Raw genomic sequence first — 13187 nt, 5'->3', positions numbered from 1 at the left:
TGCCTTCAAAATCAAAGTTAAATACTTCATCAAGTTCATGCCTCATGATCATGATGACTTTGTTTGAGGCATAAGATGATGTATTAACTCTGACAGTCTGACTCCGAGTCTGATGATGATGAGTCATAATTTCATAATCATATGAGAAAAATTATGACGGCTCATGATGTATGGCACTCCTGTCCAGGCTATTGTTTTTAGTCTGTCTATTAGTATTGATAAATTATCATCGCCAACAAAAAAATAATGATCATTCTTCAGATGGTGCAATCACAGTAGCGATGTATTTAAAAACATCGAAATAAACAGGAAATGATCAGACGATCGAAAATCATAATTCCCAAACCCACAGAAATATAGGGATGGGACTGAATTACAAGTCACCATCACTCATCAGTTCTGTTCGGAGAAAATACCAGGAATAAACGGTTTAAACTTTTAGCCCACCAGTACAGAATATGTCGTGTCTTAGTGCAGGCTGCTGGATATGAGGAAATTAAAATTTAAAGCAATAAATGATGAAAAACAATGTAATTTTACGCTCGGGGCGAGGCTTACCTATAAGTATAATATATACTGCATGCCTGGTCCAAATGGCAAAAGCGCGCCCGGCCGATGCATTGTTGATGATGACAGGTCGCGTCACTTCCGCTTATAAGCCGGCGCCGAGTCCACTTTGGTGTTACACCTACCGATTGCGGGACTGAGTCCGGACTCGGGCCGGCCTCAAACCACATCCAGAGGTGGACTGAGTCCACCTGGCCTCAGTCCGGCCTCAGTCCGGCTTTTCAAAAAAAGTTGATGTTACACATACGTCGAGCCGCCTCCGGGGCCGGCCTCAGTCCACTTGCAAACGTATGTGTAACAGGGGTCTTAGATACGTTAGACCTAACTTTAGGCCTAGATCTATCTCGTAAGTCCTAACGTTATTACACTTTCTTAAGAATTTAGGTAAGCCTAACGTTAGATCTAACTAGATAGTAGATCTATAGAATAGATTCTAGATCTAACGTTACGTTTGATGATAATTGATATTCGATCTGGATCTAAAAAAGTTAGTCTAATGTCTGAGTAATGTTATTGTTGCTTGTTAGTAGTAGTACTTAATGTTAGGTCAAGATTCCACTAGACTCTAGAGACAGAGTCTAGGCCTAGGCCCTAGATCTAGTAGTACTACTTCGTATACCCAGTTGTTGTGTGTCCGGAGTCCGGACGATCAATTTTATAAAGTCATTTGGAAAAAATTACAACCAAAGTTTCATCAATTCTTAGGAAATGTATAATAAAGTCTGAACAAAATAGAAGAGGATTACAACTAGATCTATTGAGTTAATATTTTTAGTGTAATCCAAAAGACAATAAGAAGGCTTCAAAAATATAAAGTGTCTGGACACCCGACCCCCCCCCCCATACTAGTTCTCACCTGCGAAAAGAAAAAAAAAATGGGTTAAAAATACTATTTGCTTTGACTCTGTACACAGAATCACGTTTTTGAGCAATTTTGGGGTCTGACATGCACAAGTTTACAAAATGTTGCGTTTTATCAGAACTCTGTACCAGGGCATTGCAAAGTTGGTCTCAGAAGATGCGCAAGGCTTGAAAGTAAAAAGCCACTGAGCTGTGAGGTCAACAACAAAAAATTGCGGTCACACAGTGACGAAATTCATCAAGGGTGGTCAAACTGACCCCGTCCCAATTTAAGCAAGGGTTAAATTTTTAGTACAAAGACAGCATGTAGACATCTTTCCATTGTTAAAAATGAATTCCTTGTCCAAAATAACATAGAAATTGATGAAAAAATCATTGAAATAGCGTATGCAGAATCTGAGATATACAATTTCGACAAAAATGGGTGGGGGCCAACGACCTTTTTGCCCCAAATCGTTTTTTGGCGTAACCCCCTCAATGTTTGAGGGCAAGTCCAAGAAAGGGTCACCCGGAGGCAAAATATCATCTTTAATTTTTTAAGTTATCTTTGGTGGGATAAGAAAGCCCAAATGTTGAATTTTAAAATTTCATTAAGAAAAATTTGATAATGAGCATGATCGGTTAAGGGTTAGCATTGAGGTGAAATTTTTTTTAATAGATATTTCTATAAAAATTGCTTTTAAGATAATCTTTGATATCTCAGGTTTCAAAGAACTAAGTTTCATGAAGATTGATAAATCCGAAAGTACTGGAATAGTCCATTTTATTCGTGGGGGTGCTAATTACCTCTCATCACGGACGGACATTTTTACTCAAATTAAATTCTCTCTAGTTTTATTGTTTTTAAAGTTATTCTAATTTGGTTTGGATGTTCTTGCACTCTGAATATTAATCTATTATCAAACATAAATTAGTAGAAATAAAATATTGGGAAGTAATTTTTTTTGGTAGGTGTGAACATTTCCATTTTGAAATTTCCGTCCGTGATGATAAAAAATATAAAAAGTTTTTTTATTTTTTATCAGAATAGAAATAAAAAATAAAAAGGTGTAGAGGTATCTCACTAAACACTGTACATCATTTTATTTGAACATAGCTGAAATCCATACATTTTATCCATATCATAAACTCAATCAAAAATGATCACGGACGGACATTAATTTCATCACGGACGGACAGCTGTAAATTCACTCAAATTCAATTCACTCTAGTTTTATTGTTTTCAAAGTTACTCCAATTTGGTTTGGATTTTCTTGTACTCTGAACATTAAACTATCATCAAACATAAATTAGTAGAAAAAATATGGGAAGTAAATTTTTCTGGTAGATGTTAACATTCCATTTTGAAATTTCCGTTCGTGATCATTTTTATTGAGTTTATGATATGGATAATATGTATGGATTCAGCTTTTTATTCTTTATCAGAATAGAAACAAAAATAAAAGTGTGTAGAAGCATCTTACTAGACACTGTACATCATTTCATTTGAATGTAGCTAAAATCCATACATTTTATCCATATCATAAATTAATCAAAATAATCGCAGACGGACATTAATTTCATCACGGACAGACAATGAGCAAATACTGAGCAGATAATGAATGTAATTTTAGTTCCAATTTGCAGTGAAAAATGGTACTGAGAATTATTCAGAACTCAAATGGATGGAAACCTATAACTCTTCACAATTTTTTGTGAAATCTTTCTTTGGCCGTTATTGGGGCTTAATTGTTGTCAGGAATTTTTTTTAAATATAATTGGAATTCAGATAGAGTTGGAAGCTACATGTATGCCAAAAAGCAGGAAATGAAATAGAGCAAGGATAATAGTAGACCGGCCAAAAGTAAAAAAGTGCTCTAGATAAGGATTCGACGGCAAAATTTGTTAATGCTTGGCATCCCAGCTAAAAGTCTTGCAAAAATACCCAGGAATAGCGTACGGCCGGATGCCAAGCGCAATTTTGCGTGAAAGTGTCATTTTAGCGTAAAAACTGAAAGAATGTCGAAAATCACGCATTTTGATATTTTGACGGATTATCATCATATTTTTTATTATCTTTCATATGAAATTATTTTTATTCAGAGTTTCAAATTATAAGTCTCATAAATATGCATTTCAAATTTGAATATTACACACACACATATAGCACAGGGAAACATAAAACCGCGATTTCCTCAAAATAAAAGTTTGTGAAAACTATCAATACTTTGAAGTTTTTTTACGCAGCTTAAATTCTTCGATTTAACTGCGTTTATCCATCAAATGTATAGTAAATGTCCTAATGTCACAAATATTAAAAGAATTTTCAAGTAAGATGGAAGATATCTCACTTTATGTTATCCGAAAGGAGGCAATGTGCATTTTACCAGGTGCGCATTTTGAAAGAAAAATTGAAAATACCGTACATTGTGTACATAATTACATGTATAAGTACATACTAAAGCGAGTTTTTAATTACATGTATAAGTGCATTCTAAAGCGAGTTTTTAATTGGATAGCAAAATTTGTCAATTCTTTGCATCCCAGCTAAAAGTCTTGCGGAAATCCTGAGGAATAACGTACGGGCGTATACCAAGTGCACTTTTGCGTGAAAGTATCATTTTTTGCGTAAAATTTGAAAGACTGTTGAAAATCATGCATTTTGATATTTTGACGGATTATCATCATATTTTTGGTTATCTTTGATATGGAATTATTTTTATTCAGAGTTTTAAATTATAAGTCTAGTAAATATGCATTTCAATTTGGAATATTACACACACATATATGGCAATATGAAATATAAAATCGTGATTTACTAAAAATAATAGTTTGTGAAAACTATCAATAGTATAATGTTTGTGTTCCGCATCTCAATTTCGTCAAATTTTAGCGCTAACCGAATAAATACATAATAATTGTTGTCATGGCACATATAGTGAAAACAAATGTTGTAATAAGATGCAAGATATATCATTTTATGTTATAATATGCGAAAGATAACAATGTACATTTATCGGATGCGCATTTCTGATAAAATACAAACAGCGCACAATATTACATCTATATTGCACATACTAATATCAATCAGTGCGATACTCGTCATGATCTTATATAGGATTATGTTTACTTTTGTAGAGTTCGATCTTCTTGCTATTTCCGCGAATTAATTGGTGCTGAACGTAAATCTACCTGTGGCGATATTCATAAATAGGTCTGATATTTAATTTGCCGTTACCATGGTAACATTAATTTTGTAGGAATATCTATATCCAAAATCATAGAAACAGTAGCGTACCTAGGATTTTCCACAGGGGGGGGGGGCAAAACCGTCGGCCAAAAAATTTGACAAGCAAAAAAAAAGGTCTTCAAGCTCGTCAGGGGGGGGGGGGGGGCAAAAAAGGTCTTCAAGCTCGTCGGGGGGGGGGGGCATGGATACGTCTTTTGCATGGGTTGGGACTCGTCAGGGGGGCAGACTGCCCCCTCTGCTAAAAGCAGGACTAAAGGAGCCACTTTTCCGGCGGAGGCGACGGTAGTTTTGATATAACAGCGTCATATCAACCTTGAAATCTTAACCAAGGTTACGTTTTCGAAATTTTGATAAAACTTTGAACGTATACAGGTATAGAAAAAAATTAATGACACTTATAAAACAGTATTCAGGTATTACTGATCGTCTTGCACAAGTTTTAGATCACATGATTAAGGTCAAAAGTCATTTAGAGTCACTGAACTTTGGCCATATGGGGGTATTTTTTCTTAATGTCATCATAACTTTTGAATTTTATTGATCCAGTTCATGATTAAACTTGAATATAAGGGTATTAAAGTATCATGGATCATTTTGCACAAATTTCAGTTCACATGATCAAGGTTATACGTCATTTAGGTTCGATGAGCTTATTATTTTATTATCACATGAATGGCGCTTTTGTGAATAATTATTAGTTTAAGTTGTTTCCAAAGTTCTGCTGCTATAATTATTATGTGAAAATATGAATAATAAATGTTATTTGGTCTTTTGCATTGCAAGTTATAATTTCCATTCAATTCATTTTGCTTCATTACAGTTTTCGCGTTTGCTATTATCATAGGTCCATGCTGTTATATCGTAGTCTAAGACGGGGGCCGGACAGCCCGACCCTGGGCAGCCCTGGACATACATGTATGTATTGCCAATGCCAATTTGGGAAATGCAATCTATATATTAGAATATCTGCGCTGGACGCTGGTCATTAGCCTCTAGATTTGTTTGTCATAATGGTCGTGCGACTGCATTTCCCAACATGGCAATACATGTGATGAAATGAGCTTTAAGAATTAAAATGTGAACTTAAAGAACCTACTCTTTTAGTATTTCAAACATCATTCTCCACAGATGAAAACTCTTAGCTCATGCAAATGGTTATTGACCGATCTATTTTAATTTCTGGTCTAATGAACTGTTCAATTAACTGATCAAAGAGACCGCAGTTGCATGAAACAACGCCTTCTACATTCTAAAATTGGGAAAATGAGCTACGGACACTGATATAAGCCTTTTGAAAGAAGATGCATGGAAGTGAGGGGGAGGGGAAACTTGCCCCAAAAAAAAATCAAGAAAAGGCATAAAACAACAGAAGCAAAATAATAGAAAGCTTGCTGGGGAGGGGGTCATTTAGTTATTTATTTATTCATTTATTTATTTATTTATTTATTTATTTATTTATTTATTTATTTATTCTTTTATTTATATATTTATACATATTTATTTATTTATTATAACCTCAATTGAAGGTAAATATTGTAATTTTAAACATTTTTTTTTAAATTAATAAACACAAATTCTTCCCTAAATTAAGGCTTTTGCTTAAAAGACTTGGTCAGTCAGCTCACTCACCAGCAGCGTAGCTAGGATTTTGTCAGCAGAGGAGCACGGGGGCGGGGCTTGGTATTTTGCAGGGGGTACCAAAATAGATTGATTCATCAAGTATTTATTATTAGGTACATATTAGCTTTATTCTCACAAGCACGATTAAGTATCTGACAAGGTCCATTTGAATAATGCGAGCGCGAAGCGCAAGCATTTTTATAATATGCCATGAAATTTAGAGCTGAAATTTAGAAAGTTACACAATTCGTAAGTGTAATCACGAACATTATTGTAATGTTAAAAATTTCAGAAATGTTTAATATTCTGACGTTTTCAAATAAAGAATGTTATGTATCTGTTTTTAAAAAAAATCCAGCACAAGCCGAGCTGGCTTTTTTTTTTAATTAGAAACGAAACATTCTAAGGCGCGATAGCTCAATCGGTAGTGAGGGGGTTTCGGATTTCGGTGGCCTGGGTTCGATTCCCACTTGGCGCGCTAGTGCCAAGTAAGGCATTTAAATGGTAGTAAGGCATTTTAGTCCTATGGGTCCCTCGGAGAGTACCTTAAGCCATCGGTCATCTGGTTGCTTGCTTAGAAGCATTCACGCTTTCTCAGCAAATGAGGTAAAACAAAACTCGTCAAATCATGAACAATGATCAGTATTTAATTATAGCATTTGATGCGAGCGCGAAGCGTGAACTGAAAATGTCGAATTAAACGAAGGATTTTAAACATGTTTTTAATGTAGAAAAAGATGAATATCTTGCTTAACAAAAACGTTAGCGCAAAAGTGCGAGCTAAAATTGGGAGAGACTAAGAGCTAAAGATTGGACATACAGTATTCACATTTATTTAATAATGGATTGGATGCGACTGGATTCTGAGAAGTTGACACTTCAAGCAAGGTTTTTTTTAAACAGATAGCAAGTTGTTTATCTCATATATTAATGCCAGCGCGAAGCTCGAGTCGAAAATTTATTTGCCATCTTTTTGTAATCTCGTGTAGGGTGCCTATCTCGCTAAACCACAATAAAATATACACTCGAATCGCGAGCAGAATACTTTGGGTATATTACAGCGGCGTACCCAGGATTTTCCAAAGGGGGGGGGGGCAATTTTTTGGAGGATATTTCGTCCGCGAAAAAAAATTACAAGCAAAAAAAAAAAGGTTTTCAACCACAAATAAAGGATTTTGTACCAGAAAAAAAATCGTCAGGGGGGGGGGGGCAGTCTGCCCCCCCCCCCTTTACGCTAGTGGTATATTATCTTGAAAACGGGATACTTTCAGCTCCATGTAATCATTTCGGACACTACACATGACCTTAGGCAGCGGGGGAGGGGGGGGGGGAGAGGCAGTTGCGGCCAGAAATTTTGTAACTCGTTTTAAGTATGTACTTATTCATGTAATTATGTTAACAATTTACAGTATCTTCAATTTTACATTCAAAATGCCCCCCCCCCCCCTCCCCGCTAAATTTTGCATACCCCCTTTCGGAAAATGTTTCTTCAATCTTACTTGAAAATTCTTTTAATATTTGTGACATTAGAAACGATCGATATTCAATAGATGAACCAATTTAAATCGAAGAATTTAAGTTGTAAAAAAACTTAGAACTATTGATAGTGTTCACAAACTTCTATTTTGAGTAAATCACGATTTTTTATGTCGTATTACCATATATGTGTGTGTAATATTTCAAATTGAAAATGTATATTTAGTAGACTTATAATTTGAAACTCTGAATAAAAATAATTCCATATCAAAGATAACCAAAAATATGATGATAATCCGTCAAAATATCAAAATGCGTGATTTTCGACAGTCTTTCAGATTTCACGCTAAAAATGATACTTTCACGCAAAAGTGCACTTGGCATCCGCCCGTACGTTATTCCTGAGCAGTATTTCCGCAAGAATTTGAGCTGGGATGCAAAGAATTGACAAATTGTGCTATTCAATTAAAAACTCGCTTTAGTGTGTACATATACATGTAATTAAAAACTCGCTTTAGTATGTACTTATATACATGTAATGTACATAATGTACGGTTTTTTCAATTTTTCTTTCAAAATGCGCACCTGGTAAAATGCACATTGTCTCCTTTTGGATAACATAAAAGGAGATATATTGATTTGATTTGATTGAAGGATTTTATTGAAAATATCCATTCTCGCAGTCCAAAGACTGAATTACAATGGTTACAATGTATGTACAAGATAAAATAAATGATACAATTAAACATTTGGTTCGAAAAATAAATAGTAAATGAAATAGTTACATGCATGCACAATTGAAAGTAGTACTTTTTGGAACAATTATTAATAAGAAATAAAAGTGTATTCACTGGGAATGACAATGCAATCTAGGAAGTATGATATTACTAGAAAGTTATTAAAATTGAATATTATTATACAAGAATGCTTGTATTTTGAAATTGGTTGTTTGTAGATTGATATTGCACAGGTTTAAAATAAAATTGAATGATCTGGGTTAATATATGGTAAAAATAAAATCAAACTAAAGTCATGCAATCTCTACTCAAATTGTGATAAAATTAATATCATTCATGATTAAACGTAATCAATTATAAATCGTACTAATTCAGTGATTAAACAAAATATGCAATTGGGAATATATTAAGTAAAATATTTTAATTGAATATTACAACATTTAATAAAGAATGCTCTTGTATTGAAATTGGTAAATAAATATTGATATTGCACACGATCAAAATACAAAGAAACATAAAATGAATATAAATAAATACCTTATTCACAATTGTGTAAACATTCAATGAATAGTAAAATGACGACATTATTAAAATTCTGAGTACTAAGAAGATCCAATAACACGGAGATAACTGATCTGTCCATTCGATTCACATAAAATTCAAAAAAAAAAAGAACATGGGCCTAGTAAGTAAAATGTTGATATTCCATCTTACTTGAAAATTCTTTTAATATTTGTGGCATTAGGACATTTACTATATATTTGATTGAGAAACGTATTTAAATCGAAGAATTTAAGTTGCGTAAAAAACTTTAAATTATTGATAGTTTTCACAAACTTTTATTTTGAGGAAATCGCGGTTTTATGTTTCCCTGTGCCATATGTGTGTGTGTAATATTCAAATTTGAAATGCATATTTATGAGACTTATGATTTGAAACTCTGAATAAAAATAATTTCATATGAAAGAAAATAAAAAATATGATGATAATCCGTCAAAATATCAAAATGCGTGATTTTCGACATTCTTTCAGATTTTACGCTAAAATGACACGTTCACGCAAAATTGCGCTTGGCATCCGGCCGTACGCTATTCCTGGGTATTTTTGCAAGACTATTAGCTGGGATGCCAAGCATTAGCAAGCATTAACAAATTTTGCCGTCCAAAGTATAAAAAATCGTTTTGGCCGGTCTACTATAAGTCAAAAGCTGTATATTTCATCAATTGAAGCTTGCAGAAAGTGATGGAAGAATGCATATTCTGATAAGCAGAAAAAAAATCATCATTTTTTTTCCATGTACAATGGATTCACAATGCTTCTAACAGAACATGACATCACGTCCTTGAGGCTTGTGAAAAGTACAAGAATTCCTTTTTTTTAAGTCCCATTTTGGAGCTAATTTTGAGCAAATTGCTGATCTGGTAATCTGTGAAAATGCATACAATTCATATAAAGCTTGCACTGCAGTGTTTAGAAGTTTAATTGGTATCTGATTTCAATTTTGGATTCGGTCAGGGCCTAAATACATGAGGGCTGTTGATGTGAAGGGGTGTCTCCACTTTAATATCGACAAAAGATGGATTTGAAGAGAGCCTGGACAAGTGTTGTGGTCATACTTGATCCACCAAACAAGCATAATGATCAGCAACCTGTGAATCTTTTGGATTTAGTTAATGGACATAAAAAAAATATGTGCTCTTCGAAAATTAATGCCTAAAAATGTATGAACATGTATCATCATGATATATCATAAAAAGTATCAACATGATCATTGATCCACTGGATGTTGATTTGGTACCAACTATAGTATTCTCTAAATTGAAAAGAAGACAATGTGCATTAGGATATTTGATTTTGAAAAGAACTGTGTTTAAAAGCAATCATATAGCTAGATTATTTTGTATGTCTAGCATAGAAATCATGTTGCTACAACTTAAATCAAGTTGTAGCAACTTGATTGAAGTTGTAGAAACTTGATTGTGCAACTAATATTGTTTAATCATATTAAAAAAATGAACAAATCATCAATACAATAGCATTTGTTCCCCCAAACAAGTAATAAGAACTTCTTACAAGGTACTTCCAATGTATTTTAATTGTGTCCGTCCGTGATGTCCGTCCGAGATGTCCGTCCATGATGGAAAATATTTGCAATTTTCTCAGATGTTTGATATTGGTTAAGAATTCAATATGCTGAACATAGAAGCTAACATACCTGAGTGTAAGTTGCATTAACAATTATTGGTCAAACTTAAGCTATTTAGATAGAAACAATAAAAATGTTCAAAAATTCTGAAAACCACATTTCTATCATGTCCGTCCGTGATATGGCACATTTAGTGGCTACCTATGTTTGTAGGTAACCATGGCAACAAACTTTTTTCATCATTCAGCATACTTTGTCCTACCCTTCACTATAAAACAAAAAGGCACCATGTTCATCTTATTCCTAATTTGTTACAAGCCTTCAAAGTTTTCAAAATCTATCAAATGTCCGTCCGTGATGAACCGATCACGCTCTAATATGCATATTTATGCTAATTTGCATAATTGGTAAAATGGACGTTACGTATGGGACAATTATAAGAACTCATAGAAAATCAAAACAAAACTTGTGAGATTTAGTCATAGGTGGGACATGGACCCTCTAACATCTTATTACTTTTTTGGGGAAAAAGTGGTATCATCTAATTATGTGCAAATCAGGTCTTGTCCAAGGATGGAAATGTCCCATGTACGTAACATTTATGAGGATGTTTCTTAAAATTTCTCATAATACAATACTTGTATTGTTGCATCTCTGGGAAGTTCTAATTTATTAAGTATGAAAATGTTATACCACAGAAAGTTTCAAAAGTATAGTTTACTTTTTAATTAAAAGTTAATTTAAAAGTTGTTACGTATGGGACATTTACACACAATGTCAATGGGGGAGATCATTTGGATACAAAGTTAATGGAGAAAAACAAATTTCAAGGTTGCTCTAAAAAGTGATTATTTACCTTTTCTTTAGTTTTAAAAGACTTATGTGTTATGAATACTGGTTAATGAAAACAATCGAAACTAAAAAATTATGAAAATGGAAAAATATGAAAAATAAAAAGCATTAGAAATACATAAGAAATTAATGAAACCATGAAAAACAAAAGAAATTGTTGAAATGGCCAATTTTCTTTTCAGTCATATCAAATATATCTCAATAGAACATTTAAAAGATTTTTTTTTTTTTGTTATTTCCATATTTTAAATTATTTGAATTTTTAAGATTATGGGGAAAATTGTGTACATTCTCTAAGGGGACAAAATGTCCCACACGTAACTGTCCCATACGTAACGTGTCATTAATTTGTTTAATTAGAGACTGTTATTAGAGGGTTTTGGCTTATGACATGAAACTTGCTGTGGATATACTAGAGTGTTGTAACTTCTATCACACTATAAAGTTATAAGTTGTCAAATGAAAAACTTTCAGAGAATTCTCAACTTGAAAAAAAAAATTTAATTTTTTTGCGTCCCATATGTAACGGCACATCTTTTCTCTCTAAACGGTCAAGGTCAAGGTTATATGTCACCATTTTTTTTGCATGATTATTCTTTACCTAGATGTCTACCATCATGATGGTATTCAATCTAATCAAAGTCATTTAACACTATTTTTCAGGTCATTAAAGCCTCTGAAATGTCCCATACGTAACGCGCGCGAATTCTTGGACTTGCCCTGAATTACCATCATAACTTTGAAGGCTTATGAATCTGATTCATGAAACTTGGACATAAAAGTAATCAAGTATTATTGAACATCCTGTGCAAGTTTCAGGTCACATGATTAAGATCAAAGGTCATTTAGGGTCAATAAACTTTGGCCAAATTGGGGGTATTTGTTGAATTACCATCATAACTGAGAAATTTATTGGTCTAGTTCATAAAACTTGGACATAAGTGTAATCAAGTATCACTGAACATCCTGTGCGCATTTCAGGTCACATAACCAAGGTCAAAGGTCAATGAACTTTGGCCATAATGGGGGTATCTGTTGAATTACCATCATAATTTTTGGCAAGTATTTCCAGAATTGAGCCCCTAAACAAGTACAGCGATGTATTTTCCATATTCTGAAAATGCACCCCTTAACAAGTATTCACTATTGGAAACAAAACGATACTCTTGGCAAGTATTCCCTGAAACGAACCCCTAATCAAGTACAGCGATATTTTATTGTTATGTCACGGGTCCGTCAGTTGTCGGTTTAACCTTTACACACCATTATTTTGGTTTAGTTCGGCCCCATCTTCCACACCTCGCACGAATCGGACTCTAAACACGTAGTGTTGGGGCAAAAAGGACATCCTTTATAAAACATTTTGATTTTGTTTTATCATCCCCACATATACGTATGTAACGTGCCCTATCTTGAAAAAGACATCCTTTTTACATGTTTTTTGGTCCACATGGTATCCACTAGTAAATGTAAGTGACCCTTAGGGGTCAAAGGTCATTTATGGTCAAAGGCCATGTTAGGGGTATTAGTTGAAATACCATCATATCTCTGTAAGTGTATTGGTCTAGTTCATAAAACGTGGACATAAGAGTCATCAAATATCACTGAACATCTCATGCGAGTTACAGGTCAAAGGTCATTTAAGGTCATTGAACTTTGACCATTTTAGAGGATATTATTTGTTTGCTGTCATAACTTT

The sequence above is a fragment of the Lytechinus pictus genome, chromosome 10 (genome assembly GCF_037042905.1).
Source record: "Lytechinus pictus isolate F3 Inbred chromosome 10, Lp3.0, whole genome shotgun sequence".
Classification (NCBI taxonomy): Eukaryota; Metazoa; Echinodermata; class Echinoidea; order Temnopleuroida; family Toxopneustidae; genus Lytechinus; species Lytechinus pictus.
Note: the sequence above shows the minus strand (reverse complement) of the source record.